This window comes from Choloepus didactylus, chromosome 3, assembly GCF_015220235.1.
Source record: "Choloepus didactylus isolate mChoDid1 chromosome 3, mChoDid1.pri, whole genome shotgun sequence".
NCBI lineage: Eukaryota > Metazoa > Chordata > Mammalia > Pilosa > Megalonychidae > Choloepus > Choloepus didactylus.
The window spans coordinates 139,403,453-139,425,936 of NC_051309.1; positions in this window are offsets into that span (position 1 = coordinate 139,403,453).

Sequence of the window (22,484 nt, forward strand, 5' to 3'; positions counted from 1 at the left end):
AGTTGACCATAGATCTGACAGCCTATATCCAAACTCTCAGTTTGATTCCATTTATCAATGTGTCTAACTTTGTGCCAATACCACGCTGTTTGACTAGTGTGTCTTTATAATAAGCAGTAAAGTCAAGAGGTGTAAGTCTTCCACTTCATTTTTTTCTATTTTAGGATGTTTTTGGCTATTTGAGCCCACTTTCCCTTCCATATCAATTGGATAACCAGCTTTTCCAAGTCTGCAAATTAGAGTTTTGGAATTTTGATTGGCATTGCTTTGAATCTGTAGGTCAATTTGGGTAGAACTGACATCTTAATGACATTGATTTTAGCCTTCTTATCCATGAACATGGAATGTCTTTCCACCTATTGAGGTATCCTTTTATTTCTTTTGACAGCATTTTTTACTTTTCTGTGTACAGGACTTTACATCCTTGGTTAACTTTATTCCTAGATACTTGATTGTTTTAGTTATTGTTATTGTGAATGGAATTTTATACTTAATTGCCTCCTCAGTTAGGGCATTACTACTGTATAGAAACACTACTGACTTTTGCTCATTAATCTTGTACCCCACCACTTTGCTGAATTTATTAGCTCAAATAGCTTTGTCATAGATTTCACAGAATTTTCTTAATGTTGGATCATATCATTTACAAATAATGAGTTTTACTTCTTCCTTTCTGATTTGGATGCCTTTTATTTCCTTGTTTTGCCTAATTGCTCTAGCTAGGACTTCTAGCACAACATTTAGTAATGGTGGGTGACAGTTGGCATCCTTGTCTCGTTCTTGATCTTAGGGGGAAGGCTTTCAGTCTCTCACCATTGATTACAATGACGGCTTTGTGTTTTTCATATATGCCCTTTATCGTATTGAGGAAATTTCCTTCGATTCCTACCTTTTGAAGTGTTTATCAATTAAGATTGGCATATTTCCCTATATTTCAATTTTATATCACTTAAAAATAACTTGAAAGAGAGAAGGAAGAAAATCGTTAGAATATAATAGAGAAAAAGGACATTTTATTTATTTTCCAAGTCTCCCTTCCTCCCCACTCCCCCAGGGACAGTGATCCCTAAACAATTGAAATTCAATATGTAAAGCTGATAAGAACAGAGAATTTATTTTTGGAGGCAGCCCTGAGCTCTTTACTACAAGGCTCCATAGCAACAGATATGTTGGCTGGCATCTGAAGAAAATTATTTGATGTTCAATAGATTTTGTCCCTTTGGCCATTTTCTGTCATTTTTCAAAACAGGCATTGTTGTCAGCATGATGATTGCAAATAAAATAAGTCATGTATTTACTCTTCACATTTTATCCAAAATCACCTTAGCTTTGTCTAATATTAGACGATGCCTACTTAGCAAAATTGACAAAAACCTCTAGACATCTTTTCATTTGTATGTGTGTGTATGTATATATGCATAATATATATTTAATAACATGTATAAAAGCTGCTGTCCTGGTTCTAGTTCACACTCAATATTTCTTTAGTTTCCTGAGGTAGCTTCACTCTATCTCTAAGGTGGGTGTGTTCTGGTCTTTTTGATAGTGAAATATGTATCTTTTTCAAAAACTATAGAGGCATCTGACACACTATCCAGAAGAATATTTCTAATGAAACAATAGCTTTTAGAACTGTGCTTTGATTTTAAAGATTCCCTTTTATTCAAAGTTCTTAGTGGAATGCCTTTTGTTTAAGATTCTCATGATTTGGAACAAAAAGGGAAGTGTTGACATACAGAAGGTTAAAAATTAGATGAATAAATTTGGTTGTACATTTTGAGAAGTATTACTTTCTCCACATATAATTTTAAAATTACTGTAACATATTGTGTTTGTATTTTAATAGGTAGGGAGTAATTTTCTGGATTAATGCAATTGAATGATTCCTATCTTGATAGAATTGTTGGATAGTGCGGAGTATGTTTAAATATTTGACACTCATTCAATTAAGATTGGCACCATTGTATTTCAATTTTACCTCACTTGAAAAATTAGAAAGAAAAGATTATCCTTAGACTGTAAAGGAAACAAGGACATTTATTTTCCAGTTCTCCCTTCCTCCCCTCTTCTCCAGACCCTCTCATTGATGACCTGTCCAAGCTGCCAGTGGCTGGTGTATTTCAGGTGGAATCCTGGGGAGGTCATTGTGGCTACTGGGCAAAGCTCTGTTGGTGGCTACAGTGCCATAGAGAGCTGCAAACCTCTCTTGTGTCTGACTTTGGGCTGATCCTTGGGAAGCAGTGAGAGATGCAGATGGAGCTGCTGGTAAATGACATGGGCCCTGGCCTTACATTCCACAGCTTCCACCTGTCACCAGCTTACTGATGGGTCCCTTATGTTTGTTCAGACTTGCACAGTCTGTTAGAAGATAGGCTTATACAAGATGAGAAAAGCAGCTTGCTCACACACTGGATGCAGTGGCTGAAGAGAAATGCCAGCTCCTTGATAAGATCAGTTTCCTCACAGGGTTTTTCAGAGACTGTGGCATCTTTATATGTCAGACTAGAGAAAGAGACTTAAAAAATACCCAGCCTTGTAGATACCTACAGAAAAGCAAAGAGAATGAAAGTGATACTGCTGAGATTAGTTTCTCTGGCCCCAAAACTAAAGGAAGAGAGAACCAAACCCTCCAAACTAAAAACAGGTGATAATGGAAATGCTAAATACATAAAGTCTCTCAAAGGGGTCATGAGAACCACCACAGGAGAAGGCATTTTCCAAACCCAATGTGTGATCTCATTCACCCTCTGAAGACCCTTCTTTCAGGGGTGGGTCCATGAGTTAAAGCAGTGCTGTCCCCTCCCCTCCACTCAGGCTTGGGATCCTCCAGGCCACATTCACCCACCCGCCCCATCTGAAGTTGCTTGAGGATGGTGGATACAAAAAACCCCCTCCACTGGCTGGAGTTCCTCCACTTTTTCATCCTGGATACAGCCATGGTTAATTCATCTTAGATGAAAAGACCATCAACTTCAAAGAAAATACCAGGAAGTGTTGAACTCTCTTCAAAGAAAGTTTGACATATCTCTAAATAGTGGGAAAAAACTGCCACAATTTAAACATTTAATCAAATGGAAACTGGATCAAATTATATTTCCCCAAAAAAGTATTTTATAAGTATTATTTCTACACTAATTGTATTAATCATAAGTGAACTATTTATATTGTTTTATTCTACCTATGTATCTTAAATATTGCAAATTTAAAATATATACTGTTTAGCCATAAGTGACATTTAAACATCAGCAACAACATTGTTTGGCAGAATTGAACTCCTAACACAGTCACTCTTGAAGGCAGTTTGGCATTTCCTCAGAAAATGTGATATCAAGTTACCTACCATCAAGCAATTTCAATTCTCAGTATATACCAAGAATATCTGAAAGCAGTGAAATGAACAGATATTTGCACACCAATGTTCACAGTGGCATTGTTCATAATTGCCAAGAGATGGAAATAATCAAAATGTCCTACAACAGATGAGTTGATAAACAAACGTGGTATATACATACATGGAATACTGTGCATCACTAAGAAGGAATGAGGTTGTTACACATATGACAGCATGGTTTATCCTTGAAGACATAATGCTGAATGAAATAAACTAGACACAAAAGGAGAGATTTTGTATGTTACCACTAATGTGAACTCCATGAAAAATGTAAAATAAGTGTCTTATAATTTAGAATATAGGGGACCTAAAGATAGAGAGAAACTAGTGAAGGGGGCATGATAATCTAATATATACAGATATGAGAATGAGGATGAACTTAATGGTATGGGAATGATTAGATATGAATATGGCTCATTAATGGGATTATAAGCATCAGTGATGCATTGAAGATGTTCATAAATGGCTAAGGGCATATAACCCATTGACTAGCACCTCAAACCTTAATAACTGTTAGCATGATACACTTATAAGGTATGACACTGGTGCAGAGAGTTAACAACAAAGCAAGATATGGAAAACTACTGATTACATATTAAAGACTATATTTAATAGGAATATCTTACCAACACTACACTAATACTAGGGATGAATAATTAGCAGCTTATAAGATCTCTTGAATATGTTTTGTTAGGATAATTGTTTAAAGTTGAAAGTGATGATTGTACAACTAAGTGAAGATAATTTAAGAAACTGGCCATTTATATTAGGATACAATATATATTAGTGAAATTAGTAACCCACTATTTAATAAATCAGGTCCTTGACTTGAGATTTGCTCTTGTGAAACTTCTTCTTGTGGAATGTAAATGGGAGGCTGAGTCTTCTTGTAATTGTGCCTGAGAGGCACCTCCGTGGAGCCTCTTTTGTTGCTCAGATGCAGCCTTTCTCTCTCTAACCCCAACTTGGTGGATGAATACATTAACCCCCCCCCCAAGAGGGACATTACTCCCAGGGAATTAATCTTCCTGGTGATGTGGGACATGACTCCTAGGAATGAGCCTGGGCCTGGCAGCAAGGGATTGAGAATGCCTACTTGACCAAATGTGGGGAAATAGAAAGGTAACAAGCTGAGTTTAGAATGGTTGAAATATCCCAAATAGAGTCAAGAGGCTATCCTGTGGGTTTCTTTTAGGCAAGCTCCAGCTACACACCCCAACTGGCCACAGTAGTCCATGCCCTCACCAAGGGTAGCCCCCAAATATCTGGGTCCCATTCTGAGATTCTATGGGAGATTTGCTTACTAGGTTTTCTCTCTTGGAAACTTAAGTCCACCAGAGAGTTCCTATGCCAGACAGGTCCTAAAACCCAGAGGCAATAGCCTCTTTAAGAATGACAAACAGATGCAACTCCCTTCCCCATACTGTCAACACCACCTTTCAAAATGTACATGCTAGGGTGCTCACTGCCTAGACACCCTTGAAGATGGAGAAAGAGATTAAGTGAGAGGAAGGGGAAGCAACAACAAGAAAAGATTTAACAAATGACTATGAATACTGAAGTATATATATTAGATGCTGGGGTGTTGGAATAGCTGGAAAGAGGTAAATGACATGGTGGTACTGTAACCTCTAACGTTCTTTGAAATTTGTGCTAAAGCTACTTGTTTACTCATTGAATTGTGCTTTGAAAGTCTTTACCTATCTGTGTGTACCATACATTGTATAATAAGGAAAGAACTAAAACTGTGGAATTGTAACCCATAAAAAATTTTGATATGACCCATATAACTGCTTGTTGAGCTGTACATCAAAAGTTAACACCTGTATGTATGTTATATTTTACAATAATGGAAATAGCTGAAATTGTGGAACTATGATCCAAGACATTCTTTGAAATTTGCTCTCTACTTGTTGAATTATACTTTGAAAGTTGTCACTGCTATGTATATGTATTAAAGTTCACAATAAAAATTTTAAAAAATTTTTTAAAAATGAAAAAATACAAGCAGGGTCATAGGAGCTGAATGACAACATGAAGCACACAAATATGTGTGTTATAGGTGTCCCAGAAGGAGAAGAGAAGGGAAAAGGGGCAGAAAGAATAATAGAAGAAATATTCACTGAAAATTTCCCAACTCTCATGAAAGGCAGACAGTTACAGTTTCAAGAAGTACAACATACCCCAAACAGAACAGATCAAAATAGACCTACTCCAAGACACTTACTGATCAGATTGTCCAATATCAAAGAAAAGGAGAGAATTCTGTAAACAGCAAGAGAAAAGTGATCCATCGCATACAAGGAAAGCTCAATAAGACTATGTACAGGTTTCTTTGCAGAAACCATGGAGGCGAAAAGACAGTGTTATGATACATTTAAGATACAGAAAGAGAATAACTGTCAACCAAGAATTCTCTATCTGGCAAAACTGTACTTCAAAAATGAGGGTGAGATTAAAATATTTTCAGACAAACAGACACTGAGAGAGTTTATGAATAATAGACCAGCACTACAATAAATACTAAAGGGAGTACTACAGGCTGATAGGAAAAGACAGGAGAGAGAGGTTTGGAAAAAAGTGTAAAAATGAAGATTATCAGGAAGGGTAAATGGAGAGAGAGAGAAAAAATAAGATACGACATATAAAACCCAAAATACAAAATGGTAGAAGAAAGTACTGACCTTACAGTAAAACATTAAATGTTAATGGATTAAACTCCCCAATAAAAAGACATAGATTGGCAGAATGGATTAAAAAACAGGACCCATCTACAGGCTGTCTACAAGAAACTCACTTTAGACACAAAGACAAACATAGGCTGAAAGTGAAAGGCTGGAAAAAGATATTTCACACGAAAAGAAACAAAAAAAAGTTGGAGTAGCTATATTAATATCAGACAAATTAGACTTTGAAAATAAAACAATTAAAAGATACAAAGAAGGACACTATATATTAATCAAAGGGTCAATTCATCAAGAAAACATAACAATCATGAATATTTTTGCACCAAGCCAGAGTGCCCCAAAATTCACAAGGCAAACACTGAAAGGAGTAGATACCTCTACAATGATAGTTGAAGACTTCAATACACTGCTGTCATCAATGGATAGAACATCTGGACAATCAATAAGGAACTGGGGATGTTGAATTGTATGATAAATGAACTAGACTTTGCAGACATATATAGAACACTACACCCCACAACTGCAGATTGATGGTGTTGCAATATTGTAAGTACACTGAACAAAGATGTCTGTGAGTGAAGCTTAGAGGTGTGGGCTAAGGGCATGTATGACACTGAAAGTAAAGATAAATGATAGGGACTGGGACTGCATTTACTTGGCAAAAGCTGGAGTGGGTTGATGGCTGTGATTAAATGTACAAAATGTGGTAATGTTTTTACATGTGGGAGAACAAATGAAGGGCAACCATGCAAAGTGTTGAAAAAGGGATGGTATTGGGGAAAAATATAATCAAAACAAACTGGAGTCTGTGGTCAACAGTAATATTGTAATGTGCTTCCATTAAATGTAACAAATTCAATATACCAAAGCTAAATGTGTATGAGAGGGGAATATAAGGGAAGATATGAGATTCTTGGTAGCAGTGTTGCTGTTTGACCTTACTATTATATTGTATTATATGATATTTTATTTTTCTATTTATTATACATTTATTATTCATTTAAAAAACACTTATTTTGTAGTAATCAATTGCTCAAGTGCTGGCTGTGGTGATACCATGAACAATTGATTGTACACTGTGGATAACTGTATGGTATGTGAATATATCTCTATAAAATTGTAGGAAAAAATATAAATAGCAACAAAGTGCTGGAGAGAACATGGAGACAAGGATGTACCTATTTACTGTTGTAGCCTTTCAGGAGGATGGTGTAGTGGTACCACAGAAAGCTAGGTATGTGGGTGCCACAGGGTCCTGCAACCTCATTATGGGGTGTGTGCTTGGAGGATCTGAGAGCAGGGATGTGGGTGGACATTTGCACACTGGTGTTTGTGGAGGCAGTATTCATAATTTGCAATGGGTGGAGGTGGCCTGGGGTGCTCGATTGAGGAATGGAATGGTGAACTGTGGTGTGTGCATACTAATGGAATATTGAGCAACTGCAAAAAGGAGTGAAGCTGTGAGACATACAATGAGGTGAATGGATACAGTAGACAACATTTTGAGTGAAGTATGCCAGAAACAAAGGCAGACACTATAATGCCTCACCAATATGGACTAACTACAATGTGTAAACTCAGAATTGAATCTTAGAGCACAGCTTATCAGGGGAATGCTCATTGTAATGGTTCATGGACTGTAAGCTCTTACAGCAGTCACATCTATTCCTGAATTGTAGTGGCTATCTCCAAATTCTGAGATGCTTATCCCTTTGTGTGTGATCTGGCTGATCTCTGGAACTTTAGGTGTCTGTGTGGTGCCTGAGGCTCAGAGTGAGAGCTCAACAGATAAGAACATCAGTATTAGCATATACAGCAACTGTTTGAAAAGCTGAGGAGGAGGCTAGACTTCAATCAGAGATACAAATGAAGAAGATCTGGTTGGGACTGGGATGGGTCAAGGCAAGGGGTGGAGGAAGATATTGACTGTATTTTAGAGCTTCAACTTCCATGTGAGACCAAGGGAAGAGATGGTTATCTGGAGAAGAATCTGTGTTTCTGTAGTACACTAAACAATCTGACTTGTACAGTCAGCTTGTTCAAGTGCCATGATTACATGGCACTTTGAACAGGAAGTGAGATCTGGTGTGTTTGTGCAGGTTAGTGTGAAATAGTGACACAACCTGGGGTGATTCAGGCAGGGAATGAAAATTTATAGAGAGGGCCCCCCTGAGGAGCTGGGAGAAAGTGTGGAAGTGTTAGACTTCCTCTCTTGTGTTGTTGCTGATGTTCTCATAAACATTGAGGACTGATGGCTTGGTATGCCATATCCTCTGTCTTGGAGCTTGCCCTTTTGAGGCTCGTTGTTGCAAAGGAGAGGCTAAACTTGCTTATAACTCTGCCTAAGAGTCTCCCACTGAGTTCTTCTTTGTTGTTCAGATGTGGCCCTCTCTCTCTAGCTAAGCCAATTCGGCAAGTGAACTCACTGCCTTCCCTTCTACATGAGACCTGATTCCCAGGGGTGTAAATCTCCCTGGCAATTCATGATATGATTCCCAGGGATGAACCTGGACCCAAAATCATGGGATTGAGTACATCTTCTTGAGCATAAGGGGGAAGTGGAATGAAACAAAATAAAGTTTCATTGCTGAGAGATTTCAAATGGAATTGAAAGGTCACTCTAGTGGGCATTCTTATGCACTATATACATATCCCTTTCTAGGTTTTAATGAATTATAATAGCTAGAAGTAAATACCTGAAATTATCAAACTCCAATTCATTGGCCTTGACTCTTGTAGGTAATTGTATAACTATGTAGCTTACACAGGGTGACAATGTGATGGTGAAAACTTTGTGGATCACACTCCCTTTACCCAGTGTATGGATGGATGAGTAGAAAAACAGGGACTAGGACTAAATGAAGATTGGTGTGGGATGAGGAGGATGATTTGGGTGTTCTGTTTTACTTTTGTTTTTTATTCTTGTTTTTATTCTTTATGGTATAAAGAAAATATTCAAAAATGGATTGGGGTGATGAAGGCACAACTATATGATGGTACTGTGAACAGTTGATAGTACACTTTGGATGATTGTATGGCATGTGAACATATCTCAACAAAACTGAACTTAAAAAATTAAAAGAATTTAAAAAAGAATGTGCAAAAAGGAATCTCTAAGATTTCAGATGACACTGAGCTACTTTGAAACCCAGGAAAATAAAAAGCCAAATGTGAACTATATTTAAGAGATGGCACACTCTAAGACAAAAAATTTAGCCCCGGAAAAGAACATGAGCACATACCCAATATTTCACTGAAAAAAAAAAAAGACATCAAAGTTTCAACATATAAGAAAGGAGGAGCATTTAAAATAAAACAACACATCATGCTGCCCTGTTCAAAATTAACCTGTGCCTACCCATGAAATATTTTTTACTGTGTACCTCTGTTGACACCATACTTAAAGAAATAGCAACAGGTAGAAAGTTCAAATAAAGGTAACAGAAATGATTGAAGAGAAGAAGAAGCTGATAAAAGAATTTTGAAAACTGAATTCAAGTTACAAAAGATAGAGTCTGAAGAGATTGCAGTTAAATTTTTTCTCAGGTGAAGGAAATTATCTGCCAGAGGAAGGGATATAAATCAGTTACATCTTGAAAGAAATGTTACTATACCTTCCTAGGATTAAAGCATTTATTTCTGACACTGTCAGGGGCACATTTTAGGCAAAACTAGACCTTTCTCATAACTCCTTCTTTTTCCACCTCATCCACCACAATGTTATTACAATAGTTATCTGTACCTCTCATTTGTTCACAACATACAATTCTCTGCTAGCGTTTTATTCCTAGATTGTCTCCCCAATTGTAATGATAGTCTCTTGCACTTGGGGAGTCCATGCTGTCTTGTCCACATATAAATAAGAATAGTGCTTTATCAACTTAATATTACAAACAATTACAGAGAGATTGAATGTAGACCAATTAAGTAAAACACTAAAATGAGGAAGTGTTCCTTTTGACACCAGAATTAAGTAATTTGGGGATAAATAAAAGAAAATTTTTCTTAGTAAGTAAACATGAGTTGTGAGAGACCAAAAACATAAATAATTTCAAGGAAGGTTTAAATCAATTAATGGCTGACAAAATTTTAATACTGAGAATCGTACTGCTGTCTGGGTTATCTCTACAATGAAAAAAATGCTATCGAAAAAACTCAGTGACACACTGACATAGACTAATAGACCAATGATAAAAGAGGCATATGAGAGAGGAAAACTTAATGCATAATTGGCCTGGAAGCAAAATCATGAATGAGGATCAGGAGGTGGGGCAAGATGGTGGATTGGTGAGGTGTGGGTTTTAGTTACTCTTCTCAGGCAGCTGAAAGATAGCCAGAAACTGTGTGGAATGGACACTGCAGAGGAATCTGAGTTTGGAAACACATCATACAACACTGAAGAGCATTTGAAGTAGCTGATATCAGTGAAATCTGTAAGTTCTCATGACCAGGGGGCCTGTGCCCCTCCCTGCCAGGCACAATCTTGAGGGAGGAGGGGCCATTGATGCTGGAAACCAGGTAGGAGAACTGCAGTTGCAGAACTGATTAACAAACTCAGACTGCTGAACAAAACTCCAACCATAGATAAACTGAGACCAGACACCGGAGAATCTGGGAGCAGTCAGCCAGGTGGACAGGAGATAGGGACGGCAAAAACAGAAAAGAAAAAAATAAAATAAAATAAAAACAGACACTTTTGGAGTTGGGGGTGAACATAATATGGAGAAGGGCTGGGCTCAGACAGAATCAGGCACATATGCAAACCCAGGGGACCAGGACGCTTCTCTGAAAAGCCGGTTTTTCTGGTTTCTTGATTGCTCCTCAATTGCTCTCCAACTCCTTGTCTTTCTGCATATCAATAGCCCATCAGAACTGCAAGGATGGAATTAAAGGGCTTTTCTTTAAATAGTCTATACAGGACCCTTCTTTTCCTTTTTCTTTTTTTTTTTTTTTTATCTTTTTCTCTTTTTTCTAAAATAACTATTCTAAGTAGCCCATTATAGAAAGCCTCAAAGACTTGCAATTTGGGCCCAGGCAAGAGCAGAGCTAAGATAGCTCTGAGTGGCAAAGCAATAAGTCTAGTGGCAGAGAAAATTTGCTAAACACCATAACTTCCCAAGAAAAGGGGGATATAACCCAGCTCCAGTGGTATCCCTCCTTTGGGGAACTCAGGCCCCAGGGGCTGAAATTCAGAAACCAGCTTCAGTCAGCCACACCCCTGAAAGGATCAGGGTCACCAGGAGAACTAAAGGCCCCATACCTACTCACACTGGTGGGGGAGCTATGGGTTCACAAGTGCCACCTGCAGGACAGCATAAGAAAAGCACAGAGTCTAAAGGCCTCACAGGAGGGTCTTATTCTCAAGGAAACTCCATACTCTCCTCCTGAGACATGGGCTTCTCTGGACTGGGAAAACATGACTGGGGTTGACCGTATCTGAGGACATCCTCACAAAAAAAGGCTACATAGAGGCAGGAAAAGAAACAGAAAAACAAGAGGTGAAAAATTCTGATCAACTAAATAGAACCTAAGTTAGAGGCCTAGAATAAGCTGAACTGAACATTGAAGTTCAGAGAACAAAGCTAACCAACAAGAAAACTCTAGGTAAAAGAGTGAAAACCAGCTCCAGAATAAACTAATCAAAAAGTCAGATGCCTAGACAGCTCAAGATAATAGGCCATACTAGGAAACACAAAAATATGGACCAGCCAAAGGAAGAAACTAATAGTTCAACCAAGATACAAGAGTTGAGGCAACTAATGCTAAATCAATTTAATGAACTGAAGGAAAAACTATTTAAAGATATTCAAACAAATCTCCTTAATCAATTCAAAAATCAAGTCAATGATCTGAGGGAAGATACAGCAAAAGAGATGAAGGATACAAGGCAGACACCAGATGACCATAAAGAATTCATAAACTTGAAAAAATAAATGGCAGAACTTATGGGAATGAAGGGCATAATGGAGGAGATGAAAAATACAATGGAGGGGTACAACAGTAGATTTGAACAGGCAGAAGAAAGGATCAGTGAATTGGAAGACCATACATCTGAATTCACACACATGAATGAACAGATGGTGAAAAGAATGGAAAAATATGAGCAGGGTCTTAGGGAGCTGAATGAAAACATGAAACACACAAACATATGTGTTATGGGTGTCCCAGAGAGAGAAGAGAGGAGGAAAGGGGCAGAAAGAATAATAGAAGAAATAATCACTGAAAATTTCCCGACTCATAAAAAACAGAAAATTAGAGATTCAAGAAGTACAGCACACCCCAAACAGAATAGACCCCAATAGACATACTCCAAGACACTTACTGATCAGATTGTCCAATGTCAAAGACAAAGAGAGAATTCTGAAAGCAGCAAGAGAAAAGCAATCCATCACATATGAGAGAGGCTCAATAAGACTATGTACAGATTTCTCTGCAGAAACCATGGAGGCGAGAAGACAGTGGTATAATATATTTAAGACACTGAAAGAGAAGAACTCTCAACCAAGAATTCTCTATCTGGCAAAACTGTACTTCAGAAATGAGGGAGAGATTAATATACTTTCAGACAAACAGACACTGAGTTTATGAATGAGAGTCCAGTGCTACAAGAAATACTAAAGGGAGTGCTACAGGCTGACAGGAAAAGACAGAAGAGAGAGGTTTGGAAAAAAGTGTAGAAATGAAGATTATCAGGAAGGATAAAAGGAGAGAAAGGAAAAAAATAAGACATGATATAAAATCCAAAAGACAAAATTGTAAAAGAAAGTACTGACCTTACAGTAACAACACTAAATGTTAATGGATTGAAATCCACAATAAAAAGACAAAGACTGGCAGAATGGATTAAAAAACAGGACCCATCCATATGCTGTTTACAAGAAACTCACTTTAGACTCAAGGACAAAAATAGGCTGAAAGTGAAAGGCTGGAAAAAGATATTTCATGCAAAAAACAAGAAAAAAGTGGAAGTAGCTATATTAATATCAGACAGATTAGACTTGAAAGGTAAAACAATTAAAAGAGACAAAGAAGGACACTATATGTTAATAAAAGGGTCAATTCATCAAGAAAACATAACAATTATAAATATTTATGCACCAAGTCAGAGTGCCCCAAAATTCATGAGGCAAACACTGAGAGCACTGAGAGAAGTAGATACCTCTACAATAATAGTTGGAGACTTCAATACACTGCTGTCATCAATGGACAGAACATCTAGACAGAGTATCAATAAGGAAACAGAGATGTTGAATTATATGATAAATGAACTAGACTTGACAGACACTTATAGAACAGTACACCCCACAACAGCAGGACACACATTTTTCTCAAGTGCTCATGGAACATTCTCTAGGATAGATCACACACTAGATCACAAAGCAAGTCTCAACAAATTCAAAAATATTGATATTATAAAAAACACTATCTCAGATCATAATGGAATGAAGTTGGAAATAAAAGGCAGAAGACTGTAAAATTCACAAATATATGGAGACGAAACAACACACTCTTAGAAAACCAGTGGGTAAAGGAAGAAATTACAAGAGAAATTAGTAAATACCTCAAGGCAAATGACAATGAAAATACAACATATCAAAACTTATGGGATGCAAAAAAGGCAGTGCTGAGAGGGAAATTTATTGCCCTAAAAGCCTAAATTAAAAGAGAAGAGAGAGCAAAAATTGAGGAATTACCTGTCCACCTGGAGGAACTAGAGAAAGAACAGCAAACTAACCCCAAAGCAAACAGAAGGAAAGAAATAAACAAAGATTAGAGCAGAAATAAATGAAACAGAACAGGAAAACAGAGAGAATCAACAAAACCAGAAGTTGGTTCTTTCAGAAAATCAACAAAACTGATGGACCTCTAGCTAGGCTAACCAAAAAAAGAGAGAGAGGATATAAATAAATGCTATCAGAAATGGAGAAATGGTAAAGGAAACATAACTACTGACCCTGCAGAAATAAAGTAGGTAATGAGAAGATACTATGAGCAACAATATGCTAATAAACTAGATAACTTAGACGAAATGGACAACTTCCCAGAAAAGCATAAACAACCAACATTGATTCGAGAAGAAACACACAACCTCAACAAACCAATCAGAAGTAAAGAGATTGAGTCAGTCATCAAAAAGCTCCCAAAAAAGAAAAGCCCAGGACCAGATGGTTTCACATGTGAATTCTACCAAGCATTCAAGAAAGAATTAATACCAATCCTGCTCAAACTCTTCAAAAAACATTGAAGAGATGGAAGGCTACCCAACTCATTCTATGAAGCCAACATCATCCAAATACCAAAATCAGACAAAGATACTACAGAAAAAGAAAATTATAGAGCAATCTCTTTAATGAATATAGACGCAAAAATCCTCAACACAATAATCACAAATCAAACCCAGCAGCACGCTGAAATAATTATACACCATGACCAGGTGGGGTTTATTACAGTTATGCAAGGCTGGTTCAACACAAGAAATCAATTAGTGTAATACACCACATCAATAAATCAAAGCAGAAGAACCACATGATCACCTAGATTGATGCAAAAAAGGCATTTTGCAAAATTCAACATCCTTTCTTGGTGAAAACGTTTCAAAGGATAAGAAGAGAAGGGAATTTTCTCAATAAGATAAAGGCAATATGTGAAAAACCCACAGCTAACATCATACTCAATGGGGAGAGACTGAAAGCTTTCCCTCTAAGATCAGGAAAAAGACAGGGATGCCCACTGTCACCGTTGTTATTCAACATTGTGCTGGAAGTTCTAGCTAGAGCAATTAGGCAAGAAAACAAAATAAAAGACATCCAAATTGGAGATGTTAGTGCTAAGACCATAAGACTCTTAGAAGAAAATGTAGGGCCATTTCTCAAAGATCCTGTGATAGGAGGTGGTTTCCTAGACCTTATACACCCAAAGCCCAAGCAACCAAAGAACAAATAGACAAATGGGATCTCCTCAAAATTAAACACTTTTGTAAACAAAATAATTTGTCAGAAAAGTAAAAAGGAAGCCTACACAGTGGGAGACAATATTTGGAAACCACATATCACATAAGTTTTAATACCCCGAATATATAAAGCAATCCCACAACTCAAAAACAGAAAGTCAAATAACCCAATTTAAAATTGGGCAAAAGACGTGGACAAACACTTTTCTGAAGAGGAAATACAAATGGCTCAAAAACATATGAAAAAATGCTCAACCTCACTGGCATTGGGGAAATGCAAATCAAAACCACAATGAAGGAGATATTATCTCGCACCTACCAGAATGGCCATTATCCAAAAAACAGAAAATTACAAGTGATGGAGAGGATGTGGAAAAAGAGGCCCACTTATTCACTGTTGGGAATGTAGAATGGTGCAACCACTCTGGAAATCAGTGTGGCAGTTCCTCAGGAAGCTAAGAATAGATTTGCCATATGACCCAGCTATTCCATTACTACGTATATACTCAGAAGAATTGAAAGTTAAGACACGAATGGACATTTATAAACCAATGTTTATTGTGGCTTTATTCACAATAGCCAGAAGATGGAAACAACCAAAATGTCCATCAACGGATGAGTGCATAAACAAACTGTAGTACATACACATTATGGAATATTATGCAGCTGTAAGACAGAACAAAGACACAGAACATATAATAACGTGGGTGAACCTTGAGGACATTATGTTGAGCAAAGTTAGCCAGAAAAAAAAGGACAAATAGTGTATGGTCCCACAAATATGGACTAACATTAATGAGCAAACTTTGAGAGTTAAAAGTTGATAACACAGGCTACTAGGAGATAGAAAGAGGTTAGAGATCAGGCATTTGATGCTGAAGGACTACAGAATGTTCAGCAGGATTGATTGTACAGATCCAGAAATAGATAGCATAATACTCTTTGATGGTAGCACAATATTGTAACTACACTGAACAAAGATGCTGATGAATGAAGCTGAAAGAGGTGGGCTAGAAGCATGTATGACACCTGAGGTAAAGATAGAAGATAAAGACTGGGACTGTTTAACTTAGCAAAAATGGAGTGGTCAATGATTGTGACTAAATGTACAAATATAAAACTGTTCTTGCATGTGGGAGAACAAATGAATGTCAACCATGCATAGTGTTGGAAACAGGATGGTAGTAGGGAAAAATATAATCAGAGCAAACTGGAGTCTATGGTCAACAGTAACTTTGTGATATGCTTCCATTAATTGTCACAAAGGCAATATACCAAAGCTAAATGAGTATGAGAGTGGGATATAAGGGAGGGACATGGGATTCTTGGTAGTGTTGTTGTTGTCTGACCCTACTGTTTTATTGTGTTGTATGATATTTTACTTTTCTTTTTATCATCTTTTTCATTATTCATTTAAAAAACTTTTTTTTCCTGTAGTAATCAATATGTTCAAGTGCTGATTGTGGTTATAAATGCACAACTGTATGATGATACCATGAACAACTGTTGTATACTGTGGATAATTATATGGTATGTGAATATAGCTCTATAAAATGGTACGGAAAAATATGAACAGGGATAAAAGTGCTGGAGAAAATATGGATAGAGGGATGTATGTATTTACTGTTGGTTAGGAGAGAGAGTGGTATAGCCTTTCTGGAGCACAGTGGGGTGGTTCCACACGAAGCTAAGTATGTGGGTGACATAAGGTCCTGCAACCTCATTAGGGGCTTTTACTTGGAGGATCTGAGAGCAGGGACATGAATGGACATTTGCACACTAGTGTTTATGGAGAGAGTATGCATGATTTGCAATGGGTGGAGGTGGCCTAAGGGTACATCGACTGAGGAACAGAATGGTGAACTGTTGTGTGTGCATACAAGGAAATATTGACCTAGTGCAAGGAGTGAAGCTTCAAGACATGCAATGAAGTAAATGGAACCTGTAGACAGTATTTTGAGTGAACTATGCCAGAAACAAAGGCAAACACTATAATACCTCACTAATATGGACTAACTACAATGTGTAAACTCAGAACTGAACCTTAGAGCACAGCTTATCAGGGGAACACTTATGGTAATGTTTCCCAGACTGTAAGCTCTTACAGCAGTCACATCTATTCCTGAATTGTAATGGCTATCTCCAGATTCTGAGATGCTGATCCCTTTGTGTATAACCTGATCGATCCCTGAAACTTTGGGTATCTGTGTGACACCTGAAACTCACACCTAGAACTCGGCAGATATGAATGTCAGTATTAGCATGTATAACAACTGTTGAAAAAGCTGAAAAAGAATCCAGACTTCAACTAGAGATATGAATGAAGCAGATGTGGTTAGGACTAAGGCAAATTGAGCCAAAGGGTAAAAGACAATACTGACTGCATTTTAAAACTTCAAATTCTGTCTGAGACCAAGGGAAGAGAAGTTTAGTTGGTGTAAGATCTATATTTCCTAAACAATTTCACTCACACAGTTTGTTCAAATACCATAATTACATGAAACTTTTAATAGGAAGTAAGACCTGATAGGTTTGCATAGGTTAGTGTGAAATAGTGCCACATCCCAAAGTAATTTGTACAGAGAATAAAAATATATATGCAAGGCCTCCCTGAGGAGCTGGGTGAGAATGCAGAGGTGTTGGCTTCCTCACCTGGATGGTTGCTGATGTTCTCAAGAGCATCGAGGACTGGGGGTTTGATGTGCTGAGCCCTCTATCACAGGACTTGCCCTTATGAAGCTCATCACTGCAAAGGACAGGCTAAAACTGCTTGTAATTGTGCCTAAGAGTCTCCCCCTGAGTACCTCTTTGTTGCACAGATGTGGCCCTCTCTCTCTAGCTAAGCCAACTCGGCAAGTGAACTCACTGCCCTACCCCGTATGAAGGATCTGACTCCTAAGGGTGTAAATCTCCCTGGCAATGTGGGATATGACTCCTGGGGATGAATCTGGACTCAACATTGTGGGACTGAGAACATCTTCTTGACCAAAAAGGGGATGCAAAATGAAACAAAATAAAGTTTCAGTCACTGAGAGATTCCAAATGGAGTCGAGAGGTCACTCTGGTGGGCATTCTTTTGCACTGTATAGATAATCCTTTATATTTTAATGCATTGGAATAGCTAGAAGTAAATACCTGAAACTATCAAACTGCAACCCAGTAGCCTTGACTCGAAGATGACTGTATAGCAATGTAGCTTACACGGGGTGACAGTGTGATTGTGAAATCTTTGTGGATCACACTCCCTTTATCCAGTGTATGGATGGATGAGGAGAAAAATGGGGACAAAAAAACTAAATGAAAAATGGGGGGGGGGAGGGGTGTTTGGGGTGTTCTTTTATTTTTTATTCATATTTTCACTTTTTCTGGTACAAAGAAAATGTTCAAATATAGATCAGGGTGATGAATGCACAATTATATGATGGTACTATGAACAATTGATTGTACACTTTGGATGACTGTATGGTATGTAAATATATCTCAATAAAATTGAATTTAAAAAATCATGAATTAGGCAGTTTGTCCTAGTTTTCTGTCTATGCCTTTTGATTTTCAGTTAACTCCAGTGGTAATCTGTGCCTCAGGTGACCCCAGCTATAGAAATCCTTCCTGGACCAGCCAACGATGTGTATCCCTCCTTCTTTTTTCATCAATGTTCTTTTCCTTGATCCCATTCTCTTCAGTTCCTTTTCTTTTCTATGGAGCAAAGAACTAAACTCCTGAACTATCCTAGTGATTAAATTCCAAGGAAATGTTTTACTCTATATTAGCAATGAATCATGTCATCCACAAAAGACACGTTCAAGTCCTAATTCCTGGTCCCATGGGTGTGAACCCATTTTTAAACAGGATCTTTGAATGTGATATTAGCTAAAGTGAGGTCAACCTGAGTGAGAGTGGGCCTTAATATGACTGAAGTCCTTACAAAGCAGAGGAAGTTCAGACAGAAAAATCAGAGGGGGAGACGGAGAGAGACAGACGGCCATGTGACAGAGGCAGAGATTAAGCCACTACCAGAGCGTACAGACTTTAGAGGAAATATGGCCTGCTGATACCTCGATGTTGAACTTCCAGCCTCCCCAACTAGGAGAAAAGAAACTACTACTGTTGTTTAATCAAACCAGTCTGTGGTATTTCTCATAGCAGTCCCAGCAAACTAAGATAACTCTACCTGGTAGCAAATATCCATTCTAATGGAGACATCTGGAAACTCTGAAATACCCCAGAGTGGTATGGGACCAAAATAATTGTTCTTAATCTTTCTGAAGATTACAGTCTTTCTGAAATTAGATGGGGTAATGCTAATGGTCAGACTTTTTAGTTCTGTGAGATAGGTGGAGCAGTGCTGTGCTTTCAGTGGGCAAATAGCACATTTTAATATGTCTCTACCCATATTTACAATAAATCCCAATAGTAAAACAGAAAGATAAAATTTTAATTCTAACAGAAAATATATCCCAAGTTTAACTCTTTTATCTTCTCTCCATTCTGTCATTTCTTTCACTTCAGTCCCCAAGGGACTTAGAAAGTCACACATCTCGTCACTACAAACACCATCACCATTTTGCTTCCAGGGATTTTGTGTTCTTTTTATTGCTCTCACTTACAACTATATTCACAATAAGCTGGAAAAAATAATATTTAAATTACTATTTAGAGCATTAAAAACAAAAGAGGAATAATGGGCATCAGTACCACAAATCAATGTCTTACACATCATGACTAAAAAATCCACTGAACAAAAACAAAACATGCGCTCTCCATAAACACTGATTCACTACCCTAACAAAATACAAACAGTGGTAAGAAAAGACTGCAAATGAGTCCTCATTTTTGTTCTTCCCTTTGCCTCAAAATCATTAGCATAGAACAGGATAAACAAAAAGACAATTCATCAAATCAAAGTAGACAAAAAGATGAGGGGCTTTCTACATCAGAATATTCAGTAAGGAACAATAAAAAAATTAATAATGAATTTGGGCACTCCCATAGATTTGAGCATAGTCTAGGCAAGAGAATGGGAGTTATTATAAAAAGCAATTTTTGCTAATGGTTCAACATTTTGGAGCAAAAACTGGTGGCCAAGTTTGGCAACATGACATTAGTATCATAAAATAGTAGAGTACCTGGAAAGCAGTATGTTACACTGGAGATCGCCACACTGGTTTGGCAGACTTGGATAATTTTATTAGGAGACATTTCCATTGCAACAGCAGATCGGATATTAAAGAGATCAGATCCAATTTTCAGGATGTTTATGACTAATAAATTACATGAAATTTCCTGACAGAGAATTATGAACCAAGAACCATGTGCAATATATATGCATGGATATGTGAAATAAAGCACATAAAATGGATTTCTGCCAACCCAGTGCCCATCTGTATATAGAGAACCACTCTGTAGAAGTATGGAATAGCAGTGTGGAAGGGTAAAGACCAAAGCTCATTAAGCCTAATGATGGTGATGATCACACCAATTCTTTATATTTGTTATAAATTTACCAAATTTCTTCCAGAAGGAAGGAAAAAAGAAAGAAGAAGTAGAGGAGGAAAGAAAAGATTGAGAACTTTATGTAATCAATCTAGTTTCCATCTCCTTCTATCGTATGTGTAGTTTTATTTCTTTAAAAAGATACAAGTCATTGTATTTAAACACTCTACGCTTTTCAGTGTAAAGAAAGGAGTTACACACCAAAGACTCCTCTCTCCAGCAAAAATACAGGAGATTCTGGACAGCATGGTAGGTTAGTGGCAGATGTGCAAAATGAACCCCATCCCATTAATTGTATATGAAACGTTAATTTTCAAGGGTACATGTCTAATGTCATGGCAAAGTAGGCATGTGAGAGACAACATGCAGTATGTGCCTGGAGATTTTTAAATATGCTAATTGGCACATTATCTGGAGTAAAAATGAATTTATAAAGCTAATTTATAACAAGTGAAAGCTCTAATATTGTTTAATTGATTAATTTTGTGTAAGTTATTATAAGACAAACCTTGTATATTATGTAGGTTTTTCATGCAGAAAACTGGATATGTCAAACATACATTTGAGGTATCTATAACTATCACACCAGTCTTCCTAATTTTAGAGATTACCATGTGGGTTTATGCTTAAACAGAGGCTTAGCTTCTCAGCACATATACCTTTCCTGCTTGGGTAAAGAAATAGGGCCAGTAAGCCAAAACTGTGACTTTGGTTTCATTTCCATAGCAATAAGAAGTTGTTGTTTTAAACAGAGGGTTATGAGGTAATATTATGCTGGGACAAGAACAGCATGGCAATCTCTCAATAAGACAAACAGATTAAAGGAAAAATGGACTGAACCAGAAAATTATTTCTCATACAAGAAACGATACTTCTTTGTTTTCCTAGAACTATCACTATAGTACCTTGACAGAGGAAACTGGTTCCAATTTCTGTTAACTAATGAAATAACCAATAGTGCCTCCAGAAAATATAAATGTATCATGCTACTTCAAGAAGTACAAAGAAAAGGGTAACTTTTTTTATTAAGAAATATAAATGTAATGAATTTTTCACAATCACATGTGTAGTTTTACTTCTTTAAAAAGATACAAGCCATTATATTTAAACACTTGATGTTTTTCAGTGTAAAGAAAGGAGTTACACACCAAAGGCTCCTCTTTCCAGCAAAAATACAGGAGACTCTGGACAGCCTGGCAGGTTACTGGCAGATCTCTGAGTCTAAGCATCCTTAGAGTGAAGAGAATCCATCAGAACCCAACAAAATGCTTTGTCTCATTGCCTCAAATTTGAGCTAAATACACTGAATTATGAGTATATTTTAAAATACCTGTAAGTTTTGAAATTTTGCTTTGATTCTTACAGAGACAAATGAATTTTCCCCCTTGGGTAAGGATGTGTTTATTCTGCCTGATTCAGATCAGACCTTGTTGGCACCATAGCAAAAATGTCAGTAAATGGTAATCATACTTTTAGAGCCTTTTTACTAGAATTTCCTCATTTAATTATTTATAGAATTTGCCAGGTTGGCATATTTCTCTTTCAATCTCCTTCTATCCCCAGCATGCTGAAAAGATCTGAAATACAATTAATTCAGTGTTTGCAATTATATAAAGTGGCAAATCCTTTTCCCTTCATGCAACCAAATATCTGATCTTATGGTCGCCAATTCTAACTTAGGTCCAGCATGTAGTAGTGTCTTTCCTTCATACTTCATTTCTGACACACTCTGATGGTCAACCTTCTGAGCTATAAAATCTGTGTCATAGTCAAAATCTGTCTCAGATACAGCAGACTCACCCTGCTTTATACAAAACACTTTGAAACATCTATTGGAGGTAGGGGAAAGTATGGAGGAAAGAGGTTAACATTTGCTTAGTATCACCATCTCTTTCTCAATGACCTTTTCTTTTCTGAGGTAAATATTGTGTAGAATAAAATTCCCAGTTCTCAAGTGTACAAT